This window comes from Schistocerca nitens, chromosome 7, assembly GCF_023898315.1.
Source record: "Schistocerca nitens isolate TAMUIC-IGC-003100 chromosome 7, iqSchNite1.1, whole genome shotgun sequence".
In the NCBI taxonomy this organism is placed as follows: Eukaryota; Metazoa; Arthropoda; class Insecta; order Orthoptera; family Acrididae; genus Schistocerca; species Schistocerca nitens.
Genome location: NC_064620.1, coordinates 58119007 through 58146839, shown reverse-complemented (window position 1 = coordinate 58146839; position 27833 = coordinate 58119007). Strand labels below are relative to the sequence as shown.

The following is a 27833-nucleotide window of genomic DNA, read 5'->3' as shown; positions in this document are numbered from 1 at the left end:
TTCGAGGAGCATCATACTGAAATGACTTGATATCTTGGTCACCAAATACGACAAATCTAAACCCAATGGACCACATGTGCGTCGCTGTCGGTCGCCAGTTCTGTTTCCACAAACGACTGGCCTGTAATTTACGGGAACTGCTTGAGCTGTGAAGAGATGTTTTCCTGCCACATACCTCCGTAAATGTACCAAGGACTTGTCGAGTTCATGCCACACAGAAATGCTGCTGTATTATGTTCCAAAGCTGGACCATAAAACTATTAAGCAGGTAGTCGTAAAGACTTGGCTCGTCCTTGTAAGTGTGACTTTCTTCGGTTTCTTGGTGGTATGAATAACTTCCGTCTAGCCTAACGTCCACTGTGCATGTAGTCTTCCTGTAGCGTTGAGCACACTCGACGGGTTGCTGCAGGGACGGACGCCGCCGGGGAGGCAGCCGCGGCGCTGGCGTCGGCGTCCATCGTGTTCCAGTCGGTGGACGAAGAGTACTCGGCCACTCTGCTCAACGCCGCCATCGAGCTGCTCAACTTCGCCGACACCTACAGGGCGCTCTGCACCGACTCCATCCCCGACATGGCTGAGTTTTACACGTGAGTCCTACCAGCACTGTGTTCCTCGGCATCATTAACTCCTTTAAAATTTGCTGTAGCACTGGAGGTAAGCCGTACAACTGGCAAGTAGCTACCAATTTGTTAACGTTTAAAAATAGGACTTTAGGACAGGAACATAAGGAATTTGCAATCACCTTGACCTGCGTGAGTGATAATGACTGTTCATGAAGCTGAACGGGATGCAAACAGCCACCACGTTGAAATTTATCTAGTAAATAGTCTTCTGTAGTAGCTACTCATCGCCGAATCCATGAAGTTGCAGAGATTAGGCAATATGCGCCATAATAGCTGAGTAGTGGAAGATAACACCAGTACGACCTCGTAGCAACCGCCATTAAGGCATCATAAAATGGTGGCTACTGTACAAAACCGAACCCAAGTTGATCGTGCTGTGTACACAAAGGCACCTCATTACCGTCACGCATGACGGTGGCCGATTATGTCGATGACGAATGCAATCTGGCATCGTTTTCCTCGGAGCCTCCACGCAATGATATTGCCACCGTGATGATGTACCCAAAACTGGAACTCGTTTCGCAAGACGGCGTGGAGGCCCTCCTGTGTCTGCTGCTGTCTTTGAACGCACCACAGTGACCGCGTCTCCCCTGCTGCCGTGCCTGCTGCTCACACTATGTAAGCCCCAGACCTCGTCATACTGTTCGTGTGGACACTTCCCTTGCTGCGGGCAAACTCCCCTCCCGTCTCGAGGTGCGCTACACGGCTTTACGATACTGCACAGTGGAACGAACGCTGTTCAGACGTACTCTCATATCGTGGGATCCAGACAAACGCTGAATGGTAAAACAAGGAGGTCTCGATGGGCAACTAGCCTGCCGCTGTGGAATACCAATAAATGCCGCCGAACGTATATCCATTTTACATCTTTCATAACATCATGTTCTATCACGCAACCAGTGGCTCTGAGCACTATGGGACTTAACATCTGTGGTCAGCAGTCCCCTAGAACTTAGAACTACTCAAACCTAACGAACCTAAGGACATCACACACATCCATGCCCGAGGCAGGATTCGAACCTGTGACCGTAGCAGTCACGCGGTTCCAGACTGAGCGCCTAGAACCGCTAGACCACCGCGGCTGGCACACGCAACCAGTGTTCAAATAGAATTTTCGACCGACAAATTGACTGCATATTAATGTGATCAGTGCCTGTATTCGAAGTCATATTGGAATAGCAGCTCACTAACGATGCAGGGTATATAAAGTGTGTCCGGAGGACACGGAAAACAGTGCAATCATTGTCGTATTGCGGAAACGGATCGATTTAGCTGACACTGGAAAGGCCATCATCATTGGCTTTCGGGCCAAGGTTGGAAGCATATCCGAAACGGCTAAATTTTGTTAACTGTTCACGAGTCTCTGTGGTTAAAGTACTCCGTGATTGCTAAATGGTCTTATCCAAAACAGCCACCGAGGCAACTTTGGTGCAGCACGGGCGAGGGATGGCCGGTGCGAACGACGGCTGCGGAGACGTGTACGGGGGAACGGACGCGTAACTGCTGAGCAACGACCGCTCAGATGAACCATGAGGCTACCAACAATGTCAGCTCAGTGACCGTTCTGCGAACGTTGCTCCGTATGGGTCTCAGCAGCAGGTGCCTTGTTTATGCAGCTGCCCTGCTATTCATTGGCGACGAAGGCTTGGATTTGCACGTCAATCCCGCAGCTGGGTGTCCACTGAAAGGTGATAGGTCGCCTTATCAGATGAATCACGTTTTGTGCTCCATCTGCTTGAAACGTCCAAAAGAAAAGACACTGCAACAATCGTCGGAAGGGTCCAGCCAGGAGGAGGGAGCCTTATGGTCTCGGGACTGTTTTAGTCGAGTTTCCTGCATGATCTCGCCATTCTGAAAGGGAAAATGGATCAACAAGAGTATTTACCTATCCTTGGGGGCACGTTCACCCCTCCATGCAGGCTGTTTTTTCCTCAGCACCATGGCACCTGTCAACAGGACAATGCAACACGTCACACAGTTTGCACTGTACGTTCGTGGTTCAGAGAGCACCAGGTAGAGTTAAGCGTACTCTCCTGGCCTCCAAATTACAGTGACTTATACCCAGTCGAGAATCAGTGCGATCACAACGATCAGGTCGTCATTTACAGTGGGAACATACGTCATAGCATGTATGACGTGTGATACATCTGCGACAATTTTTCTGCCACTGATGATGGTTTAAAACCGAAATCGGTAGCAGAATAAATAACATTTTCACGGACAGCACAGTGTTATACATTTTGTAAAATATGGTTCAACCAAAGTTGCTTTATCAGTGAAACATACATATTGACTGGCAATTCCTGTAGGTGCTTAGTGACCAATGACACGTAGCAATAGCAGAGCACAAAAAAAAAAAAAAAAAAAAAAAAAAAAGGTTCAAATGGCTCTGAGCACTATGGGACTTAACTTATGAGGTCATCAGTCCCCTAGAACTTAGAACTCCTTACACCTAACTAACCTAAGAACATCACACACATCCATACCCGAGGCAGGATTCGAACCTGCGACCGTAGCGGTCGCGCGGTTCCAGGCTGTAGCGCCTATAACCGCTCGACCACATCAGCCGGCGCAGGGCAACATAACCAGCAGAAACAATGCGAGATACTAACGACGAGTGTGTGGAATATGTATAGCCAAGTGAGTAAAAATAAAGTGAATGAAAGTTGTTGGTAGGTAGCTCTTGTACCCGCCCGGCTAGTCGCGCGGGAAGGCATACCGGTTCCGGCACGAATCCACCAGCGAATTAATGTCGAGGTCCGGTGCGCCGGCCAGTCTGTGGATGGTTTTTAAGGCGGTTTTCCATCTACCTCGGCGTATGCGGGCTGGTTGCCCTTATTCTGCCTCAGTTACACTGTGTCGGCGATTGCTGCGCGAACTCCATTTCCAAGTACGCGTACACCATAATTATTCTACCACGCAAACATTTAGGCCAGGGCTTAACAACTGGCCGGTTTTGAGCGCGAGTACTCGCGTCTGCTCAGGCACGTGCTCGCGAGCAGCTGCAAGCTCGCGGTGTACCGTGGGAGGGGAGGGAGGGGAAATGCGCGCGCACGTTTGAATAGGGCCGCAGCGTGCCTATTGAATTCGCGCCGACTGTGTAACGTTTAAAGTACTACGATCAGCTCTTAACAGAGTGAAGTCGCCGTTGTATAACCCTAACCATGCTTTCGCAGTTCAACCCCCATTGGGAGGAATTGTATCTGTTTACTGAAAAAGATGGTGTTGCAAAATGTTTAGTATGTCACAAAACGCTGAATTCTTTTACGAAATTTAATTTGCAGCGACATTATATGTCGTACCAAAATGTTTAGTATGTCACAAAACGCTGAATTCTTTTACGAAATTTAATTTGCAGCGACATTATATGTCGTACTACGCGAAAGACTACGGACGTGGAAAATGTGATTGACCAGATCGTGCACAGGAAGTTATTAAACATAAAAGGAAGCTATCAGAAGAAGATCTGGACGACGAAGAAAAATCAACGGAGGCAGCTCTCAGAGTGGGTTACAAAATTGCTTTGCTTTTAGCAAAATCCCTGCGCCCCTTAACTGATGGCGATTTAATAAAAGAATGTTTGGTAGTTGCAACGGAACATTTGTGTCCATCTCAAGTTGAACAGTTTTGGATTGTGCAATTATCTAACATGACCATTATGCGTCGCATACAGGACATGGCAGACGACGTCCAGAGCCAGCTTGCAAATATCTGTTAAGATTTTATGGCGTATTCTCTAGCTCTGGACGAAAGTGTTGATATCACTGGAACAGCGCAGCTTGCCATATTTATTAGAGGTGTTAACAGAGATCTTCAGGTGAGGGAGGAGCTCCCCGATGTAGTAGCCTTGAAGAACACTACAACCGGAGGTCATATTTTAAGTAGTGTTGAAGAAAGTGTTGAAAATATAGGATTGTCGTGGAATTCTTTAGTTTCAGTGTCTACAGATGGTAGAGGCATACACTAAGCTAATAAAATTATGTGGCACGTGTACATTCTCCTTTATTTGTTTCATTTGTCGCAGTAATAATTCGTGAGTGATATCCCTGCAGGTGGCCGCGGATTCACATTGACTGGCGGCAGCTGTTGTGTGCCCCACGTGACTCTCCCAACTCTCCGCTCTGGTCCGGTAGTGGGGGGTAGCGTGCTCGCGCTGCTCCGTGCTCGCGCCTTGCCGCTCACAGCTTGCTCCCCGAGCACGTATGTTGTGAAGCCCTGATTTAGGGCTACACTAGTCTGGTATGAGACGTTCCCGGGGGTGGGGGTCCACTGGGGACAATAACCCTGGGTTGAGTGTGGGGCGGCGGTGGGGTGGGTGGACTGTTGTGGCCTGTTGTGGGGCTGTGAATCACTAAGGGCTACGGTGGGACGAAGCCTCCCCGTCGTTTCTAGGTCCTTGGTTTAATACATGCACACATAGCTCTTGTAAGACTGTTACAAAATCTTACATCATAAATTTCATGGATTCAGTATCAGATAGATTTAACATGCTGTTATAGATCTGTTCACGAAGCTCAAGCTTTTCAGTATAAGTTTATGCGTCTTCATCGACGAAATTACCTGGATTCTTCTGAGATAAATTTTTTTTTAGTTTGATTTTGACGTGTTATTATGACCACAACTAGCATGTGTACAATCGGATGAATGGATGAATGGTTCAAATGGCTCTGAGCACTATGGGACTTAACATCTGAGGTCATCAGTCCCCTAGAACTTAGAACTACTTAAACCTAAGTAACCTAAGGACATCACACACATCCATGCCCGAGGCAGGATTCGAACCTCCGACCGTAGCCGTCGCGCAGTTCCAGACTGAAGCACCTACAACCGCTCAGCCACACCGGCCGGCTGAATGGATGAGATATAACTTACTTGTTCTGTAACTTTACGTGCTTGCTTCCATTCACAATGTCATATGTAACCATTACGTAACACGACAGAGGAGGATAGATTATTTTCAGAAAACTCCTCATGACGGCTTCATGTTTTGAAGAGCTCCGGAGGGATATTATTTAACGTCCAGAAGTACGAACTCAGTGTTAAAAAGGTTGGGCCTCATTGAAAAATCCGCATTAGCAATCGCCGCAAGTGATTAAAAGAAACCAGGGAAAACGTGTGGATGATATGACTGGAATTTGTGCTCCTATGAATAAGAATTCGGTATATTAAAGAGAATATTACATTTTTCTGGTGAAGCTAGGCAGTGTTTGACAGCAATTCTTTGGTCGATAGTTAGCTGTGGTCTTGCTGGTCTTGACGACAAGTGGCACAAAGCTCAAAGTGTATACCATGGTGTGTTCGTTATTAATTTCTCATTATCTCACCTATACTATGCTATCTGGAAACTGTGTGGATGGATTCACGCCAACCATAAACTCTACATAATAGCTGTTGTGCTCATTTCAGGTCGTCCGGCTACACAGATGAGCTGGTGTGGGGCTACGTTTGGGTGTACAAGGCAACTGGGGACTAATCGTACATGCAAAGGGCCCTGGAGCTCTTCGAGGAGTTCCAGCTGCAATACATCTCCAACAACCTCAGCTACGACCAGAAGACGATGGGCATTGTGGTAATGTTAGACAATTCCTAAATGCCAATGTCTTACGACCAATAGGACAATTTCAGATGACTGTTTTTCATCTCAGTCACAACAGAGAACAGTACGTAGTCTTTCAACGCATAGACGTTATACCTTATCTAAACGTGTATATGTGGCAGGTTCTATGTAGTACTTTATTTGTTTTCTGTTGCACCAAAAGTTTTCTTCCCACGTGCTTACTATAACCAAAAAACCTTTATCATTAGCTTAACATGCTATGGTCTTTGTTTGATTCTACTACTCTTTCTCCTCTGCTGCTCCTTCCAGCACCTTCAAACCCTTCTTGGGTGCAATAACAACTATCCTATCATTTGTCTCTTCTACTGGTAAGAATTTCCGTATGCTTCTCTCCTCACCTCTACTTTCCAATATTTCTTCTTTTAGTACCATTTTTGTGCAATTAATTCTTAACGTTCTTCGATAATTCCTGATTTCAGATTGTCCCCATTCCACTTTAACACATTGCTCCAATTGCTCACTTTCATGACCTTCATCCTCGTTTAGGCATCAGTACCTGTTACCAGTTGAGGAATGTTTTCTCGCCTAAGCCAAGCTACTGCAAATCGTGCAGATATTTCTGTTGGGGACAGAGGGCGGCGTACTGAAAAACGTTACATCAGTATTAACGTCATTTGCAGATTAATAATTATAGCTATTACAAATCGTATGCTTTAGGTTGTGCAGTACCTCCAAGTACATAAGGCAAGAGCAAGCTGTTAATGCTTAGTTCCCCTGGACAGGAGGTCAGGCGTTGAAGTGTGGACACGTGAGTGCCAAGCGGTTTGCCTATACTGAGAAGTGCACTCCAATTAGTGGAGCAGTTATGATCATGCAGAAAACATCAAGTAGTAAATTATATGATGAGTCTATGGAAAGACTGTTCGATGCAGAGAAAAAACAAGCCAACCGACTGACCTGTGTACATATTAAAAGCACTCCGTCTTCAGGCCACGAGTGGCCTACCGGGACCATCCGACCGCCGTGTCATCCTCAGTGGAGGATGCGGATAGGAGGGGCGTGGAGCCAGCACACCGCTCTCCCGGTCGTTATGATGGTATTCTTGACCGAAGCCGCTACTATTCGGCCGAGTAGCTCCTCAATTGGCATCACGAGGCTGAGTGCACCCCGAAAAATGGCAACAGCACAAGGCGGCCAGGATGGTCACCTATCCACGTGCCGACCACGCCCGACGGCGCTTAACTTCGGTGATCTCACTGGAACCGGTGTATCCACTGCGGCAAGGCCGTTGCCTGCGTTCATATTAAGGCAGCACGTAAAAGATCTGCACTTATGCCCATTACATTCTGTGTGTAATGTTTCCTCGTATAGAGGCTACCATAATTAACAACGAAAATTGATATGCGTGAAAGTATGTAATAATAGAAGCAAAAACTTTCTAGTAAGCAAGGGTGGTGATAAAATTGTGCCACGGACTTCAGTATGAAATTTTTTTATTGTTAACACAAATATACAGGGTGGCGCAGGGAAATGGGAAGTTTTGAACGTTACTGTTGTCCACAGTATAGACCCGACATTGATCAGAAGCAGTGGATGGTTTTTGTGAACGCTGTGCAATTTAGTAATCATGCAGCGTCGGTGTAGTGAGGAAAGTGCTATCGCTGTGTGAGCGTTTCACAAGCATGTTGACAGTGTGACTGCGGCGCAAATTGTATTTACACAGCATTAACACCTAGGACGTCATGGCCGTATGTCATCCGTTCATATGGTTGCAAAATGGGTGCGTAATTTTGAGGGAACTAGCAGAGGTTGAAAATACCGCTTCAGTTGTAATTTATTTTCACACGACCGGTTTCCGACTGTTATAAGCGCATCCTCAGGTGTATTAGCTGTGCTGTGGTCCCCCTGTTCTGCGCTCATTGGCAGCACACCGCGCCTGGTACACGCGGCACTTCAGTTGTAAATTACTTTATTTTCACACGAACGGTTTCGGACTGTTATAAGCGCATCCTCAGGTGTCTTAGCTGTGCTGTGGTCCCCCTGTTCTGCGCTCATAGGCGGCACACCGCGCCTGGTACACACGGCGCTCGAGGACCACAGCACAGCTACGACGCCTGAGGATGGGCTTATAACAGTCCGAAAGTCGTGTGAAAATAAAGTAATTTGCAACTGAAGCGGTATTTTCAACCTCTGCTATAATGTTCAGTTCCGGATGTCCTGCCAACAGGATTGTTTGAGGGAACTGCTCCAGGATTGAAAAGGAACCTCAAGGTGGCGTTCGAAAGGTACGTTCACCAGAGAACTTTGCAGCTGCTAGAGTTCCCATCGAAAGGAGTCTTCCCCGCTGCGTTCGGCAACATGAATCTGTACACCAGAGACTGGGCGACAAAGCGTACAAAGAATACTACACGAATTGAAGTTCGGCAACTATAAGCTACATATTGCGCAATAATTAAATCCGCGAGATGGGGTCATAGAGCTTCCTTAACAAAATACGAATGTCCGACGAAGCCAACTTCGATCTTAACTGATGTGTTAACAATCATAGTTTTCGTCACTGGGCGCAGAAAAATCCTTGTGAGTTTCTCGATTGTCCTTTACATACGATCAAGGATAAAGTATGGTGTGCTGTATTGTGTCACAGTGTCATTGGCCCTTATTTTTTTGAACGTAAGTGTGGCATTGTAGCGATATAACATCCTAACATCCGCTCGGTATGTTGATATGCTTGGAACATTCTTTACATCACATGAAAAACGTGCTGATTCAACAGGACGAAGCCATGTTCCATATTACTGGACAATCGGTGGCAGCCGTTCGCCAGTTGTTTGCAGGCGAGTCATTTTATGTATCAGTGACATTCTGTGGACTGTAAGATCCCCTGATCTTTGTGTATACGATTTCTTCCTCTGCGGACATCTTAAAATAGATGTGTTTTCTTGCAAGGTCCCTCACACTACCAAACCTCAGTGCGAGTTTCTCAGTTTGGCCTCGAGTCTACATCTACATCTACATTACATCCATACTCCGCAAGTCACCTGACGGTGTGTGGCGGAGGGTACCCTGAGTACCTCTATCGGTTCTCGCTTCTATTCCAGTCTCGTATCGTTCGTGGAAAGAAGGATTGTCGGTATGCTTCTGTGTGGGCTCTAATCTCTCTGATTTTATCCTCATGGTCTCTTCGCGAGATATACGTAGGAGGCAGCAATATACTTCTTGACTCTTCGGTGAAGGTATGTTCGCGAAACTTTAACAAAAGCCCGTACCGAGCTACTGAGCGTCTCTCCCGCAGAGTCTTCCACTGGAGTTTATCTACACTCCCGGAAATGGAAAAAAGAACACATTGACACCGGTGTGTCAGACCCACCATACTTGCTCCGGACACTGCGAGAGGGCTGTACAAGCAATGATCACACGCACGGCACAGCGGACACACCAGGAACCGCGGTGTTGGCCGTCGAATGGCGCTAGCTGCGCAGCATTTGTGCACCGCCGCCGTCAGTGTCAGCCAGTTTGCCGTGGCATACGGAGCTCCATCGCAGTGTTTAACACTGGTAGCATGCCGCGACAGCGTGGACGTGAACCGTATGTGCAGTTGACGGACTTTGAGCGAGGGCGTATAGTGGGCATGCGGGAGGCCGGGTGGACGTACCGCCGAATTGCTCAACACGTCGGGCGTGAGGTCTCCACAGTACATCGATGTTGTCGCCAGTGTTCGGCGGAAGGTGCACGTGCCCGTCGACCTGGGACCGGACCGCAGCGACGCACGGATGCACGCCAAGACCGTAGGATCCTACGCAGTGCCGTAGGGGACCGCACCGCCACTTCCCAGCAAATTAGGGACACTGTTGCTCCTGGGGTATCGGCGAGGACCATTCGCAACCGTCTCCATGAAGCTGGGCTACGGTCCCGCACACCGTTAGGCCGTCTTCCGCTCACGCCCCAACATCGTGCAGCCCGCCTCCAGTGGTGTCGCGACAGGCGTGAATGGAGGGACGAATGGAGACGTGTCGTCTTCAGCGATGAGAGGCGCTTCTGCCTTGGTGCCAATGATGGTCGTATGCGTGTTTGGCGCCGTGCAGGTGAGCGCCACAATCAGGACTGCATGCGACCGAGGCACACAGGGCCAACACCCGGCATCATGGTGTGGGGAGCGATCTCCTACACTGGCCGTACACCACTTGTGATCGTCGAGGGGACACTGAATAGTGCACGGTACATCCAAACCGTTATCGAACCCATCGTTCTACCATTCCTAGACCGGCAAGGGAACTTGCTGTTCCAACAGAACAATGCACGTCCGCATGTATCCCGTGCCACCCAACGTGCTCTAGAAGTGTAAGTCAACTACCCTGGCCAGCAAGATCTCCGGATCTGTCCCCCATTGAGCATGTTTGGGACTGGATGAAGCGTCGTCTCACGCGGTCTGCACGTCCAGCACGAACGCTGGCCCAACTGAGGCGCCAGGTGGAAATGGCATGGCAAGCCGTTCCACAGGACTACATCCAGCATCTCTACGATCGTCTCCATGGGAGAATAGCAGCCTGCATTGCTGCGAAAGGTGGATATACACTGTACTAGTGCCGACATTGTGCATGCTCTGTTGCCTGTGTCTATGTGCCTGTGGTTCTGTCAGTGTGATCATGTGATGTATCTGACCCCAGGAATGTGTCAATAAAGTTTCCCCTTCCTGGGACAATGAATTCACGGTGTTCTTATTTCAATTTCCAGGAGTGTATATCCTATCGCTGAATGACTAGAGTGGCATACAGCCATGAAAACTTAAATGCATCGTAAAACTTCGTAGCCCTTAGTGCATCGGCTACAATTTAACAATATTCATTTGTCTACTGAATTAACTGGTTTACTGCGTAGTGATAGTGCTGCAATGAAGCACTGGTGGACCTAAGGCTCCTCCTAGAATTTACTATGCCAAAAGTGGATTTTAATAACTAATATTTATAAAGAAAATTCTGAGTTCCACACCACACCGATATTTTACCTGAAACCGATTTCCACGCAAGATTCGTTCCCAAGGCCCGCACCGAGCGAAGTCGCGCAGCGGTTAGCACCCTGGACTCGTATTCAGGAGGACGACTATTTGAAGAAAAGTTACGAGGAGGCTAGTTCATAATAACGAGTGCCAATAGAACTGTTTCCTATATAAGTTTTTTTGTTTCATTGTATATACGTACTTTTCTTTGAATTTATACAAACATATAACACGGATGTATTCAAAATTCGCTCTTGTAGGTTAACACTTTCTTCCGCCAACCCCCTTGGCAGTACCATGTTATGCCCGCAAGGAATTCCTTGTTAAAGTAGGCAACAGATTCAGTTGTGTCACCATTAGGCACGGACTTAATCGAAGAGTTACATTTCTCAGAGGTGGCTGTTAACGATATTCCAGCAAATATGCTAGAAACAGCTCATTTGCGGACCTGTGTTTGTCGGAACGTTAGTGCTTTTGTTATCGTGTACTATCTCATGTGTCAATTTTCGCTGTGCACCTTTACCGAATTTTCCTTTCTTTTATAAATGATTGAAAATCATGAATTGTTAATTTTTAATAGTTGCCATAGTTCTTTTCACTATCGGCTGAGATTGTTGGCATGACCGACTTCTGATCACATGTAAGACGCACCTACTGTTCCCTATAAAGCATTTGTACGTGGCAGACGACAATCTCCTAAGATTATGATCGATCATCTGTTGGACTTTAAAGTAGCATTGACACCCGAGGAACATACTCGAACGGCAGAAACCATAAAATTCCTAGCGATTTCTCTCACAAAAATATACAAAACGTTCAATGAAAATCGGTAAAACTTCTTCATAGTTATCACTATAAATTTTCAAGTCGTTTAGAAACCTCAGCGATCGTAAATTATAGGTTTAAAGAAAGTCCAAATTTCAATATATTATTTATTTTTAATTTCGGTAAACCATTTCGGTCTATATGATTATCTTCAGATCAGAGGCTCAGGTGATGTGTGGAGTTGGAACACATGGACTGTTGTGAGTGTCGGTTCCTCGCTCATTAGAGCCTCCGGTCTCTAGATGGTCATATAAACCGAAACCGTTTATCGAAATTAAAATATAAAATGTAATGTAACCTCGAGTGTTCTTCTGTTAAGACAGTTATTACTACATTAAGACTCCGTAGTTGGAAAATCGAGAAACGAAACGCCAAAAATCTCTAAACTTGCTCGTAATGAAGAGGTAATGCATCGATGAATTCAATTGGAAAAGAAAATCGAAGGTGAATGTTGGTTAGGAAGAACAGTGGATTCAGTTTTCCTCTCCAAGGAAACCAATGTCTATTACACTGAATTAAGTTGAACGACTGGAACGGGGAAAAAGCTTGCTCATTCAACAAATTATCTTACATGGAAATTTTTATCGTCATTGTAAGGCGAAATGATGTCTCAGCGTTGTGCTAAATTGAGAGGACGTTTCGAAACTACATCTGCAGCACTTACAGAAAAAGAGTGAATTCCAATGAAGAACTGGAAGCGTAGCAATAACAGACAAAAGGTAAAACGAAGAAATCATCAAAATAAGACGTATTACACAGAACAGGGAAGCGATAATCGACGAAATTGTGAGGAACAGTTATACAGAGGTATATAATGGAACAAAATATCTTGAGAGTGGGGACTACCAGATGTTAAGTGAGAGAAGAAAAGAATAAGGAGAAAGGAATATTCAACTTATATCTTCTTTAAAAAAGACGTTTTCTTTCGTAAGGTAATGAAATAACAAGAGGTTACATTGGAGCTAGACTTTTAAGCGCGCTATGCAAAGCAGCGTCAAGACCAGTTCAGGTATCTAAGGAACACCTCCCGAGTGTACTGAGAAATTTAAAGACACCTTTAATGAAAGGCTTTTTGTATTTTTAACAGAGAACACCTGGAATAGATACCAAAACTCTTTGATGCTAGTCTTCTCCTCTGCGCTACCAGGAAATTTACGGATAAAAGATGCAACTTCTGTGACGACAAGAAAAGAAAACGAAATTTCAGAGCGAAGAGGCCATCTTATGTGAAAGGTCTGAGATACGTAGCTATTATCGGAGTCTCAGACCGGTAATTGAATCATTGCTTTGCCGAGAGTGCCAATCTCTTCCAGGATGTGTGCAAGATGTAGGTTAATATATGCCGTGAAGGTAAGTTTGTGAAAGACTGATGCGATCGAAAATGGAACAGTAACCGGCCGCTGTGGCCGAGCGGTTCTAGGCTCTTCAGCCCGGTACCGCACTGCGGCTACTGTCACAGGTTTGAATCCTGCCTCGGGCATGAATGTGTGTGATGTCCTTAGGTTAGTTTGGTTTAAGTAATTCTAACAAGGGGAGACCGCCAATTGTGAAATTCAGATTCGATTCATACTGCGCATAATAAAAGCTCATGGCCAGAGGTGTAATGTGGCAAAGCACCAAGATACAATTCTCAGCCGTTGTCGAGAAAATCGACAGTTAAAATAAACCGTTGCGGTGAAATATTCTCTACGATTAACAATTTTCTACAGCGTCGTGGCGCAGCGGTAAGCGCTTGGGGTCGTAATCCGACGATCGTCGGATCGAATCTCGCGCCATGCAATTTTTTTTTTTTTTAGTATTTGTATTTTGTAATTCAAATGTGTGTATATACACACACACACACACACACACACACACACACACAGACACACACACAGACACATACACACACACACACACACACACATATATATATATATATATATATATATATATATATATATATATATATAAAATTCCCGGCAATCAGTTGCAACAATTATGCGTATAATAAGTTGTTGAAAGTCGTTTGTCGTGGAAAAACTGGCGACTTCGAACATCATTATGTTTTCCGCAAACAAAGTTATATTTCACAAATGTTATTAATTGTCTTCATAATGTTAACCACGTATAGTTAACGGAAGACGTAGAAACGATATTCCGAAACGAATACGTACAGCGTAAGTCACACGTTCGAATTAGAATAGAAACCCCACGAACACAAATTTGCTGTGGCAGGTATGAAATATAAACTCAGTTACTCGCTCTTTACACTTGAAGGACAGATGTTGAATGGGCCGAAACGAGCCGCCGCATAACAGCGTAGTTGCCTGCTAACTTCGAAAGAAGGTAGATGCGGTCCCTAGCGCAATTTATAACATCCTCGAAAATCAGTGCGGACGTGAGAGCTTTGTTACACCCTGTTAAACAAGCGAAGAAATGGAGGCGGTACAAGTGGAGAGCGATCCGCCTTCACCAACATGCATAAGCAATTCATTAATAGTTTATATATATATATATATATATATATATATATATATATATATATATATATATATGAATTACAAAAAACTAATAATAAAAAAATGTTGCATGGCGCGAGATTCGATATGGCGACCTTCGGATTACGAACCCGAGCGCATACCGGTGCGCCACGACGCTGCAGAAAATTGTTAATCGTAGAGTGTATTTCACGGCAACGTTTTCTTTTAACTGTCGATTTTCTCGACAACGGCTGAGAAGTGCATCTTGGTGCTTTGCCACATTACACCTCTGGCCATGGGCTTTTATTATGCGCAGTATGAATAGAATCTGAATTTCACAATTGGCGGCCTCCCCTTGTAAGTATAGGGGACTGATGACCTCAGATGTTAAGGCCCCTAGTGCTGAGAGCCATTTGAACCATTTGGAACAGTAAACCGAAGATAGAAATGTCGCAGCATCCAATAAGTATCCTGAGATCTGCTGGGAACCCATTCAAGATGAAGATAAAATACATTTGTTGTTCTTACTAAACGGAAGAAATGTCTCAATTTAATAATATTCCGTCCTTAAGATATCCATCGCCAGAGTTGACTGGTGACAGTATATGAAAGTGGAAAATCGAGTATTGCTCAATGTTCATGGAATATACTGAATGTCGTACCACTCCAGACAATCTGAGGTTCTTGAGTATGTACAGAAGAAATATGTAACTTCTTTTCATTCAGTTTGCTTGAGCATACAGTTGTATTTATTGAAAATTTACTAACTCACAAGCAAAGGATTTCGGGATACTTAACTCACCTCTTCTGTCACCTAAAAGCACTATAAAACGGTGCCTCATTCCCCTAAAGTGAACATGTAGTAAGAAAATACATAGCTCAAAACATTTCTTCGTCCTACTGATGCTAATTTGTACATGGAAAACATACTGTCATATTAACACTAATGATACTGAGGATAAAATCCACAAAAGTGATCATCTTTTTAAAGAACATCGTAAAGTTAAAATTCAGGATGGTGCTATATCCACTTACCTAACATGAAAACGTGGTGTTAGCCATCTCCAATTGGAAAGCATGTCAGATACGGTACATACGGGGGCGGGAAAAATATCAAAACATCGCAAAATAACACATTCTCACGCGTAATATGTTGTGGGAAAACCTGGCGTTTGAAACAGGTTCTAGTCGTCTCATAATGGGTATATACAGGTTCTTTATGGGTTACAAGGGGATCTTATACTATTCTTTCTGTAGAACAGTGGCAAGTTCAGGTAACATTGGAGGTAGCGATTACGCAACTTTCTCTCCAAAGTAGACCACAAAGATTCAGTAACATGGGGTCTGGTGACTGGTGGCCAGGGGAGGTGTGACGTTTCATCCTCGTGCTCACAAAACCAGTCCTGGACCATGTGAGATGTGTGAACAGCGGCCCTGCGGTCTTGGAACACAGCACTATCATTAGGAAACAAACATTGTACGATGGGAGGTACAGCCAAAATTGTCAAATAATCCTCGACAGTAACGCAGTCTTGCAGAATAACCATGAGGCCCATGGAATGCCACGATATGACAGTTCAGATCATCACAGAATCCCCGTCGTGTTTCACTCTAGAGACATGAACTGGAAATAAATTTTGGAACAGTTTGAAACAAGACTCATGTCGCCAAATGACTTTCTTCCATTGGTCCACAGTCCAGGTTTTACGGCTTCGGCGTCAGGTTTTTCCTTCAATTTCCAGCTTATGGAGCTCTCTTGGTGCTGAAATTTTCTGCAAGAGCGGCATTCAGTTCTGCGGTGAAGCTGTGTCGTCATCTTATTTTTCATCACAATTGTCTTTAGTAAACGTGCGTCACGCACACTCAGCGTATATTTTCGTAAGCGTTGTGACTTAGCGGACGATGTGTATCCGCTTCCCTGTATGCGGTTTCATCTTCGATACGGTGCCTGTTGAAACACAAAACACTTCGGCTACCTTGATAACGAAAGTACGCACCAAACGAACACCAATAATTTGCCCACGTTCGAATTCACTTTCCTGCGGCATGATATAATCACGGCTGCACAGAACACTGTTCTGACCGCGATTGATACTTGTACTGTACTGAGGACACTGCACAGCTGCCGCTCCTGGTCAAATACGACAGCGTAACATCAGGTTTGGCCAGCATCTGCATTTAAGTTCAAGCAGGTATTTTCGACGATGTTTCCATATTTTTGTCCAATCTCTGGAAATGCAGTAAATATTCATCATAGTCAAGCCTTGCGACAATATTTACCTCTTAATGAATTATGTACTGGTACCGTACGACATACGATAAAATGAAGTCTTACAAATATACTGGTCTGTTCCCTGAGAAGCATTTGAAATTAGACAAGATAGCATGCCGCCGTCTAAAGGTGGGCTTATTACTAGAAATAGTCACCGATAATAAAGTAGCTCACTTGATCATATTTTCATTGGTGATAGTGTTGAAAAAAAAAATATATTGGGGTAATATTTCAGTAACAGTTGGAAACTTGCTTGAAGATCACCTGTACAATTAGACCCCTGTACAATTAGACCTCGATTGATTTGGAAAGTTGTACTCTTGAGCTATTGTTGTGTCGTGGTCTTCAGTCCAGAGACTGGTTTGATGCAGCTCTCCATGCTACTCAATCCTGTGCAAGCTTCTTCATCTACCAGTACCTACGGCAACCTACGTCCTTCTGAATCTGCTTAGTGTATTCATCTTTTGGCCTCCCTCTACGATTTTTACCCTCCACGCTGACCTTCAGTACTAAATTGGTGATCCCTTGATGCCTTAGAACATGTCATACCAACCGATCCCTTCTTCTAGGCAGGTTGTGCCACAAACTCCTCTTCTTCCCAATTCTATTCAATACCTCCTCATTAGTTATGTGATCTACCCATCTGATCTTCAGAATTCTTCTGTAGCACCACATTTCAAAAGCTTCTAATCTCTTCTTGTCCAAACTATTTATCGTCCATGTTTCACTTCCATAAATGGCTACACTTCATACAAATACTTTCAGAAACGACTTCCTGACACTTAAATCTAGACTCGATGTTAACAAATTTCTCTTCTTCAGAAACGCTTTCCTTGCCGTAGCCAGTCTACATTTTATATCCTCTCTACTTCGACCATCATCAGTTATTTTGCTCCCCAAATAGTAGAACTCCTTTACTACTTTAAGTCTCTCATTTCCTAATGTAATCCCCTCAGCACCACCCGACTTAATTTGACTACATTCCATTATCCTCGTTTTGCTTTTGTTGATGTTCATCTTATATCCTCCTTTCAAGACACTATCCATTCCGTTCAACTGCTCTTCCAAGTCCTTTGCTGTCTCTGACGGAATTACAGTGTAATCGGCGAACCTCAAAGTTTTTATTTCTTCTCCATGGATTTTAATACCTACTCCGAAATTTTCTTTTGTTTCCTTTGCTGCTTGCTCAATAAAAGATTGAATAACATCGGGGAGAGGCTACAACCCTGTCTCACTCCCTTCCCAACCACTGCTTCCCTTTCATGTTCATCGACTCTTATAACTGCCATTTGGATTTCTGGTACAAATTGAAAATAGCCTTTCGCTCCCTGTATTTTACCCCTGCCACCTTCAGAATTTGAAAGAGAGTATTGCAGTCAACATTGTCTAAAGCTTTCTGTAAGTCTACAAATGCTAGAAACGTAGGTTTGCCTTTTTTTAATCTATCTTCTAAGATAAGTGGTAGGGTCACTATTGCCTCACGTGTTCCAATATCTCTACGGAATCCAAACTGATCTTCCGCGACGTCGGCTTCTACCAGTTTTTGCATTCGTCTGTAAAGAATTCGCGTTAGTATTTTCCAGCCGTGACTTATTAAACTGATAGTTCGGTAAGTTTCACATCTGTCAACACGTGCTTTCTTTGGGATTGGAATTATTATATCCTTCTTGAAGTCTGCGGGTATTTCGCCTGTCTCATACATCTTGCTCACCAGATGGTAGAGTTTCGTCACGCCTGGCTCTCCCATGGCTGTCAGTAGGTCTAATGGAATGTTGTCTACTCCAGGGTCCCTGTTTCGACTCAGGTCTTTCAGTGCTCTGTCAAACTCTTCACGCAGTATCATATCTCCCATTTCATCTTCAACTACGTCCTCTTCCATTTCCATAACATTGTCCTCAAGTACATCGCCCTTGTGTAGACCCTCTATATACTCCTTCCACCATTCTGCTTTCCCTTCTTCTTGAGCTGTATTTGATAAGCATTTCTTCTGTTTCATCTTTGATGAGGATTTGTACGTAGCATTGATTATAGTACTCTACCTCCGTTCTGAAAATACTTAACAAGTTGTGTATATAGCAAGTACTGATGGCAAATTTCATTGTACAGCTACAATATCAAGACAGGGTTGAAAGACTGAATAACTCTTCTCGTAAAAAAGAGTTATAATAATTGTCTCACTATTTCACAAAGTCTAACAATTTTTGGTGCTCTAAGAAACAATTTACGGAACTGAAGGGGACTCAAAATTTCACAACAGACTTTAAAGAGCTTATCGTTAATGAAAGGGTTAACAGAAGGATTAATGTTCTTCGGTCAAATTGAAGCATGAGATTTGGGAGGCTTTTGGATTGGTTTGTGGGTGACATAATTGCCTGGGCTGCAGGCGCTCCTGGCGGACATAACGGGTGACGAGCAGTTCATCACTCTGCTGACCAACCACTGCACGTACATGGTGCACCAGCAGCAGCGGACTCCCCTGAGACTGCTCTACCTCTCCGACTGGGGGAACCTCCGACTGGCCGCCAACGTCGCCTTGACCTGTCTCAAGGTAAGTCTGTCGGAAATAATCTGTAGAGCGGCTTCGTCCAGAACTAACGTGACTGTCGTTTCAGGGGATAATAATTCGTGAATATTTAAACAATACGTTATCATTATCTTTGTTTACCCGTTGATAGTGTCATCTGCATGAGCAGCCGTTAGTGAAGTAGAAAAACCGATACATCTCTGTTTTCTCTCCATTTGCCATTAATGTCAGAACTAACAGAAACTGAGGTGTGTGTTCTTGTTTAACTCTACTGTAAGTCTTTACGCAATAAAAGACAGACTGAACCAACAATCCACACACTCCGTTCCTGCGCTGTACTGTACAGTCAGTCAAATGTTTTTCATTCTATTCTTTGATCACAATATCAATTCTTTTGACGATGACCGGTTTCAGTCCGTAATGACCATCCTCAGATCTACAATATATAAATATATAGCTCTAGTGAGCAGTGTGTCTTTCAACACAATACACAATACGTATCAAAATATACTATATACAACTAGGGAAATGTACAGATAAAATACGGTAAAACGTACCTTTTCTACACCATGTCCTAAAGTGATAAGGCCATAAAGGCATCGTCAAAACATATAAATATAATCAGCACAGCATCGTCACACAGATCTAAAATAAGGTGTAGAATAGGTCACATCGTCCACACAGTCATTATTGCAAGTGGCTACTGAAGTACAGTAGCTGCCAGAAATCTGTTTGCCTACATCCTACCTAGATGTCGCTACTGTATAGCGACATTTTACCGTATTTTATCTGTACATTTCCCTAGTTATACATAGTATATTGTGATTCGTATTGCTGTATTGTGTTGAAAGACACTCCGCTCACTAGGTGTATATATTTGTATATTGTAGATCTGAGGATGGTCATTACGGATTGAAACCGGTCATCGTCAAAAGAATTGCTATTGTGATCAAAGATTGGAATAAAAAATATTTGACAGTATTGGATCACTGATCGTATACGCGACTATGTCGCAGCTGGTGAATCTGCAGTCATTGGTCTCTATTTGCAATAATATGAGCAAGTCATGTCTGCTTCCTGTAATATAAAGGTAGTTTCACTATTATAGGTAAAAACTAAGACGGCGAGTGGTGGACAATGAAACAAGTAGATAATCCTGATAAACATATAAGGGACAGTCAATTGAAAACCGAAATCCGCCTTTCAAAATAATCACCGCGCGTGTTAAGACATTTATCCCACTGGGAGCCGAGACGATCAATTCCAGTTTTATAAAAAGCGGCCGGCCATTGAAGGATCCACAGCCTCACCCACTCTTGCACTTACTCGTCCGACTGAAACCGATGTCCACGCTTGTCTTTCTTCATGTCGCCAAATCACACAGAGAAAGATGTGTATTCAACAAAAGGATTTTGCAGTGTTTCCCGACCAAATTGCTGAAGCGCAGCCTTCGTCTGATTAGCAATGTGCAGGTGGGCATTATTGTGCAACGGTATCATACGTCTGACACCACTCGTGGGCGTTTTGATTTTATGGCGCGTTGCAGTTTCTGCAAAGTGCCTTAGAAGCGTTGCACATTGATTCTGATTCCTCGCTCGAGCAACTAACCAAACAGAGTGGCTCTGCAGTCGAAGAAGGGGGTCATCGTGACCTTACCGGAACTTGTGTGAAGAATTTGGGATTTATTTGGCTGGAAGGTGTGGGATGTTTCCACTGTTGGTTTTGATGTTTGCTCTCGGGCTGTTGGAATGCTCTTGTACAGGATCATCCTGTTGCGCGATAACGCCTGCCCTCACACTGCCAATTGGATGAAGGCTACGCATCAGCGATTTGGATTGGAAACACCTCAACATCCAAAAGGACGATAAATCCATCGAGAGTTTATCGCTTTGTAAATGGGTGCTGTGTTTCAAAATAAACGAAGCCTAGGACATTAACAGTGTTGTGACACTGGTATGACTGTAGTTGTGCATGCATCAAGTTGGTGTGAACACTGGATTCCAGACTTTTTAAAGTGTTATGTTATTGTTTCACTACCACTGACTTGCCCCTATTGTTTGTACCTATACCAGCCAGACACATTGTATTATTTGAATAAATAAATAACCGCAACACATGCAGTCAGAAGATTTATTGATCTCCTATTGGTTCACATCGTGGTCTATACCGTGTATTGTCTTGTGACTGCACAAGAGCATTCTGGAAACATATGGAGATAGCTCATGTAAACAGACAATGACAGTCCAGTCAAGCCCCATTCCATTGTACACGCAGAAAAGACTCTACTTGCTTGGTCACTACGTGTGCAGTAAAAATGCACAGTGAAGGTAAGAGTGCACGATACCTTGCAGGATTGTCGTGCATCGGGAAACTAAGCACTATTTTAGAAGTCTTTCAGGATGAAGAATTTTATCAAGTATGTTTTCTCTTAGCATGGGATGTCATGAAAGATCAACAAATGTTTTTAAGATGTATTGTCAGTGAAGCAAGGAACCTAAAGTGGCCAATAAAATGTAAGAACTAGCTCAAGGCCAATATTTGAGAATGTTAGAGAAGAGACAGCGAGAGATGATCAACTTTTGCTGATAGAACTGATGTGACACTCCCTAGCTCTTGCTGGGAGGTGCTCAATTCTTGGGGCGTGTGCGTAAGTGGTGACCATCCACCTCAACTTTGGTGCTATAGCTTCCACCAATTCTGTTAAGTTGTGGACATGCAAAAGGCACTGCATGATGTTTCAATGGGTGTCACGAGTCCTTAATGTCACGTACTGGCCTAATCCACCTGGCAGAGAGGTATAGTAATGCAACTCAGCAGTGGTTCACCTTGAAAGACGTCCATTAGAAAACCTCTTTCAATAATTTATCTTTACTGCGGCCTGATCCCCCCTGGGAGAGAAGTATAGCAATGCAACTTAGCAATCTTTCACGTTGAAAGTCGTCCATTAGAAAACCTCTTTCAGTAATTTATCTTTACTGCGGGGTATTAGTTGCTGGCTTAGTGCAAGGATACACTATGCATGATTTTAGTGTGTCACGAATGTTACAGTTTTTGGCTGCGCAGCAGAGGTACATCTGTACACTGTACCTCGGAGGAGAAGCTGACCAATTCCGTGTCACTATGGCAGTTTCATGAGCATCCCCGAGTAGACGTCCCGAGAGAGAATACTTGTGTTTCCTGGATCGTTGGGACCAGATGAATTACGGGGACTCTTTCTCTGGTGTTTCATTTCGATGACCATTTTCTACGTTGCAACCGAGAGACAATTACGGTGATCGTGGCTTGTATGCACTCACTGGCGTAGTATTTCATTCTCAGCGTTTTCAGCTTTATAAATGTACTGTCTTTGAGATCAAGGTTAAATGCATTGGTTTAAGCTAGAGCCTTTCACCAGTCATGTTCTGCTTTCAGCAGAATCGTTTTCCGGTTGAGCTATCAGGAGAAGTATTTTCAACTTCATTGCATGCATTTTACAGCAAGTATGTTGCAGAGAAGTTCGAGTATTCCTGCTGATCTTGAATATGTTCAGACTGACTATTGTACTTGATGTTAATTGTGAATAGGTGTTAGACCACACAAAGTGACGTTTTACATCCTCTTATTGCAAAGGTAATAAATGTACTTGGAGGTTGTACATGGAGGTCGTATTAGGAGATTGTAATGTGTTGATCGTAATGTTGCACTGATTTAAATATATGTTCCAATCCCTTTTTCACTGAATTACTCGTTGCGCTATGGTCTTTCCTGCTTCTTAAATCAAATAAGTCAGATCACTATAACTTTTCCTTCATGGAAAAAAAGTTGTTTAAAAGAGGTAATATTTTGTGCTCATTTTCTCTTCCGAAACTCTAGTTGTTTATTCTGCTTAGTTCAAATACGGAAATAGGAGGCTTTCAACCAGTCAGTATTCCATTTCACTCAAGAAAAGTAACACGTAGGACAGTGACCTTGAAATTAGTATTGATACACAGGGCATATTATTGGTTTCCATTTAATAGTAGTGTATGATGAGAAGATATTAAATTTTTAGGAATACATTATTGTAAAGAATAAACATAGGAAAATTAGGTAAATGTTTGGGAGTCGAAGTAGTTGTGATATAAATTAGTTACCTTCCTGCAAGTGAAATAACCATCGATTGATAATGCTGGTCTTACATGGATTTCTTTAAGTAATATATGTATTAGTTTTTAATGTTCCCTACTGTAATAAATGCGTCATCTCATAAATCAGTTTGCAAAGTGTGCTTAACGGAAATAGAAGTACACAAATTAGATTGCTAATGCAGGGATGACCACAGATACGATTGTCCTCTGCGTCTTCGCAGGCAGCGGCACTGGGCATCAACACGGAGGAGAACCAGGCGCTGGCCAAGGAGCAGATCGGCTACATCCTGGGGGACACGGGTCGCAGCTATCTGGTCGGCTTCGGCGAGAACCCGCCGCTCAGGGCGCACCACCGTGCCGCGTGAGTAGTCGGCCAGCTACAGTGGTGTGCAAGTAGGAGGGCGGGTAGTGCAGAGGATGCGCTCGCTCTTTGCCACCTCACTGCTACCGCATTGGTAGCACTTTAAGTTCCCCGTTGCAAGTCTAAAGACGCACAGCCAGTGATCTACTTACGAGGGTCACTCCAAAGAAATGTACACTATTTTTTTTAATCCCTCTTTCATTCTACATGTTTTGAAAGTTTTACAGTGTGTAGATACATCCTTTACGAACAATATATTTCTCCACATAATTTACATACCTCTCAACTGCCTTACGCCATCTTGGAACCAGCGCCTGTATACCCGCACGGTAAAAATTCTGGACCAACCTGATGGAGCCATGTTTGGCAGCGTGCACAAGGGAGTCATCATCTTCAAACCTTGTTCCACGAAGTTTCCCAAAGAGATGATGGTCACGTGGAGCCAGGTCACGACTGTAAGGCGGGTGTTTCAGTGTTGTCCATCCGAGTTTTGCGATCGCTTCCATGGTTTTTTGACTGACATGTGGCCGTGCATTGTCGTACAACAGCAAAACATCCTGCTTTTGCCGATGTGGTCGAACACGACTCAGTAGAGCTTGAAGTTTCTCCAGTGTCGTCACTTATGCATCAGATTTTATGGTGGTTCCACTTGGCATGATGTCCAGAAGCAAGAGTCCTTCGGAATCGAAAAACACCGTAGCCTTAACTTTTCCAGCAGAAGGTGTGGTTTTGAATTTTTTTTCTTGGGTGAATTTGCATGATGCCACTCCATTGGTTGCCTCTGGTGAAAAATGATGGAGCCATATTTCATTACCTGTCACAGTTCTTCCAAGAAATTCATCTCCACCATTCTCGTACTGTTCCAAAAGTTCGCTGCATACCGTTTTTCTTGTTTCTTTGTGAGCCACAGTCAACATCCTGGGAACCCACATGGCACAAACCTTTTTTAACGCCAACACTTGCAGTATTCGGCAAACACTTCCTTCCCCTATCCCAAAGTAGCGTGACAATTCGTTCACTGTGATGCGTCTGTCAGCAGTCACCAATTCGTTAACTCACTGCACATTGTCTGGAGTGTGTGCAGTACGAGGCCTGCCGCTGCGAGGACAATCCTCAATACTGCCGTGCCCGCTTCCCTCACGTAACCTGCTTGACCACCGACTAACTCTACTGCAATCGACAGGCAGCATCTCCATGCACCTTTTTCTACCTCTTGTGGATGTTTCCCACTGTCTCGTTTTCACAGCACAGGACTTCTATGACAGCACGTTGCTTCTGACGAACGTCAAGTGTAGCAGCCATCTTGAAGACATGCTGTGACTGCGCCACATACGGGAACAAGTTGAACTATATTAGATTAGAGATTAGATTAGATTAGTACTTGTCCCATAGATCATGAATACGACACTTCGTAATGATGTGGAACGTGTCAGGTTAATAAAATGTGTCTATACAAGATATTACATTAGACAAAATATTACATGACACTCGAAATTTTTTTTTTTTTTTTTTTGTGGAAGTTGGGAAATTACCCACTTACTACATCCAAAAACTCATCGAATGAGTAGAAGGAGTTGCCATTAAGAAATTCTTTTAATTTCCTTTTAAATGCTATATGTCTATCTGTCAGACTTTTGATGCTATTAGGTAAGTAACCAAAGACTTTTGTGGCAGCATAATTTACCCCCTTCTGAGCCAAAGTTAGATTTAACTTTGAGTAGTGAAGATCATCCTTTCTCCTAGTGTTTTAGCCATGTACACTGCTATTACTTTTGAATTCGTTCAGATTGTTAATAACAAATTTCATAAGTGAATATATATGTTGTGAGGCTACAGTGAAGATTTCTAGCCCTTTAAATAAGTGTCTGCAGGATGATCTTGGATGAGCTCCAGCAATTATTCTGATTACATGCTTTTGTGCTATGAACACTCTTTTACTCAATTATGAGTTACCTCAGAATATGATGCCATACGAAAGCAGGGAATGAAAATAGGCGTGGTAAGCTAATTTACTCAGATGTATATCGCCAAAAATTGCAATGACCCTAATAGCATAAATAGTTGAACTCAAACGTTTCAGCAGATCCTCAGTGTGTTTTTTCCAGTTCAACCCCTGATCAATGCATACACCTAGAAATTTTGAATATTCTATCTTAACTACCGATTTCTGATCGAAGTCTATATTTATTAATCGGGTCATTCCATTTACTGTGTGGAACTGTGTATACTGTGTTTTGTCAAAGTTTAATGAGAGCCCATTTGCAGAGAACCACTTAATGATTTTCTGAAAAACAACGTTTACAATTTCACCAGGTAATTCGTGTCTATCGGGTGTGATAGCTATACTTGTATCATCGGCAAAAAGTACCAGCTTTGCATCTTCGTGAATATAGAATGGCAAGTCATTAATATATATTAAGAACAGCAGAGGACCCAAGACCGAACCTTGCGGCACCCCATTCTTGATTGTTCCCCAGTTTGAGAAATACTCTGTTTTCTGCATTTTATGTGAACTGTTTATTTCAACTTTCTGCACTCTTCCAGTTAGGTATGATTTAAACCATTTGAGGACTGTCTCATTCATACCACAGTACTTGAGCTTTTGTAGAAGTATTCCATGATTTGCACAATCAAAAGCCTTTGATAGATCACAAAAAAACCCAACGGGTGACTTTCGGTTACTTAGAGAATTTAATATTTCATTAGTGAAAGTATATATAGCATTTTCCTTTGAAAAACCCTTCTGGAAACCAAACTGACATTTTGTTAAAACTTTATTTTTACAAAGGTGTGAAGCTACTCTACAATACATTCCTTTTTCAAGAATTTTGGATAAGGCAGTCAGAAGAGAGATTGGGCGGTAGTTGTTGACATCAGACGTATCCCCTTTTTTATGCAGTGGTATAACAATGGCATACTTCAGTCTATCTGGGAAAATACCCTGCTTTAGAGAGCTATTACATATGTGGCTAAGAATCCCACTTATTTCTTGGGGCCGGCCGAAGTGGCCGTGCGGTTAAAGGCGCTGCAGTCTGGAACTGCAAGACCGCTACGGTCGCAGGTTCGAATCCTGCCTCGGGCATGGATGTTTGTGTTGTCCTTAGGTTAGTTAGGTTTAACTAGTTCTAAGTTCTAGGGGACTAATGACCTCAGCAGTTGAGTCCCATAGTGCTCAGAGCCATTTGAACCATTTATTTCTTGGGAACAAGCTTTTATTATCCTCCTGGAAATGCCATCAATCCCATGTTTGAAAACAAGCGGGAAGGATGTATCTACAAACTGTAAAACTTTCACACGTGCAGAATGAAAACTATATTTTTACGAAAATAGTGTGCATTTCTTTTGGAGTGACCCTCATATGTTCGCATGGCAACATACAAGGCATCTCACCCTCATTTTCCTGCCCCTTTCTGTGGCATTTAGTCACAAAAGAGTGATGAAAATGTCTAACACTGCATTAAACATTGTGGTTTTGTGTCTTGGATGTACATCTCTGACCAAGTCTCCTAAGCCGCCTGGTGTATCCTAGTTACAGTTTCCTGCTGTTCTGTATCGACAGGTCGTGCCCCGAAGCTCCCGCGACTTGCGACTGGACGCAGTTCAGCACGCTGGACCCCAACCCTCAAGTGCTCTACGGCGGTCTGGTTGGAGGGCCGGACGCCTACGACGCCTACTACGACAACCGCACCGACTACCAGCACAACGAGGTCGCGCTCGACTTCAACGCCGGATTCCAGGGGGTCGTGGCAGCCCTCGTACAACTTGGACTCTGAACCATTCCCTCTCACAGGTGTCCCACAATAAACTAAAACGCTACGTGCACGACTGTGTTTGTTACTTCTGTCAGTATTAACCAATTCGTCGTACCTCCTGAGAATTCCAGTTCCAGCATCGAGCAATCTGCAATGCGGCTGAGACAAGGAGGAACTCCGTTGTGCATGAACTTCCTTTGCGCTGATAAAAGTCAGTTTGCAACAGTTCAGGCAAAGTATTCCAACTGCTCCTTTCGCCTCGTCATCACACCTCCAGTGGCCTCAAACTGACCCACACATTTTTAGCGCTTTGCGGCGCTTGAGAAATCACGCGACGTGCAGCTCCGCCAGATTTCCT

The 27833-nt window shown here is 43.8% G+C and overlaps 1 pseudogene; it reads left to right on the top strand.

Moving 5' to 3' along the window:
• Window positions 1–27545, top strand: part of LOC126195359 (endoglucanase A-like) — a 67720-nt pseudogene extending 40175 nt beyond the window's left edge.
• The last annotated feature ends 288 nt before the right edge of the window (window positions 27546–27833 follow it).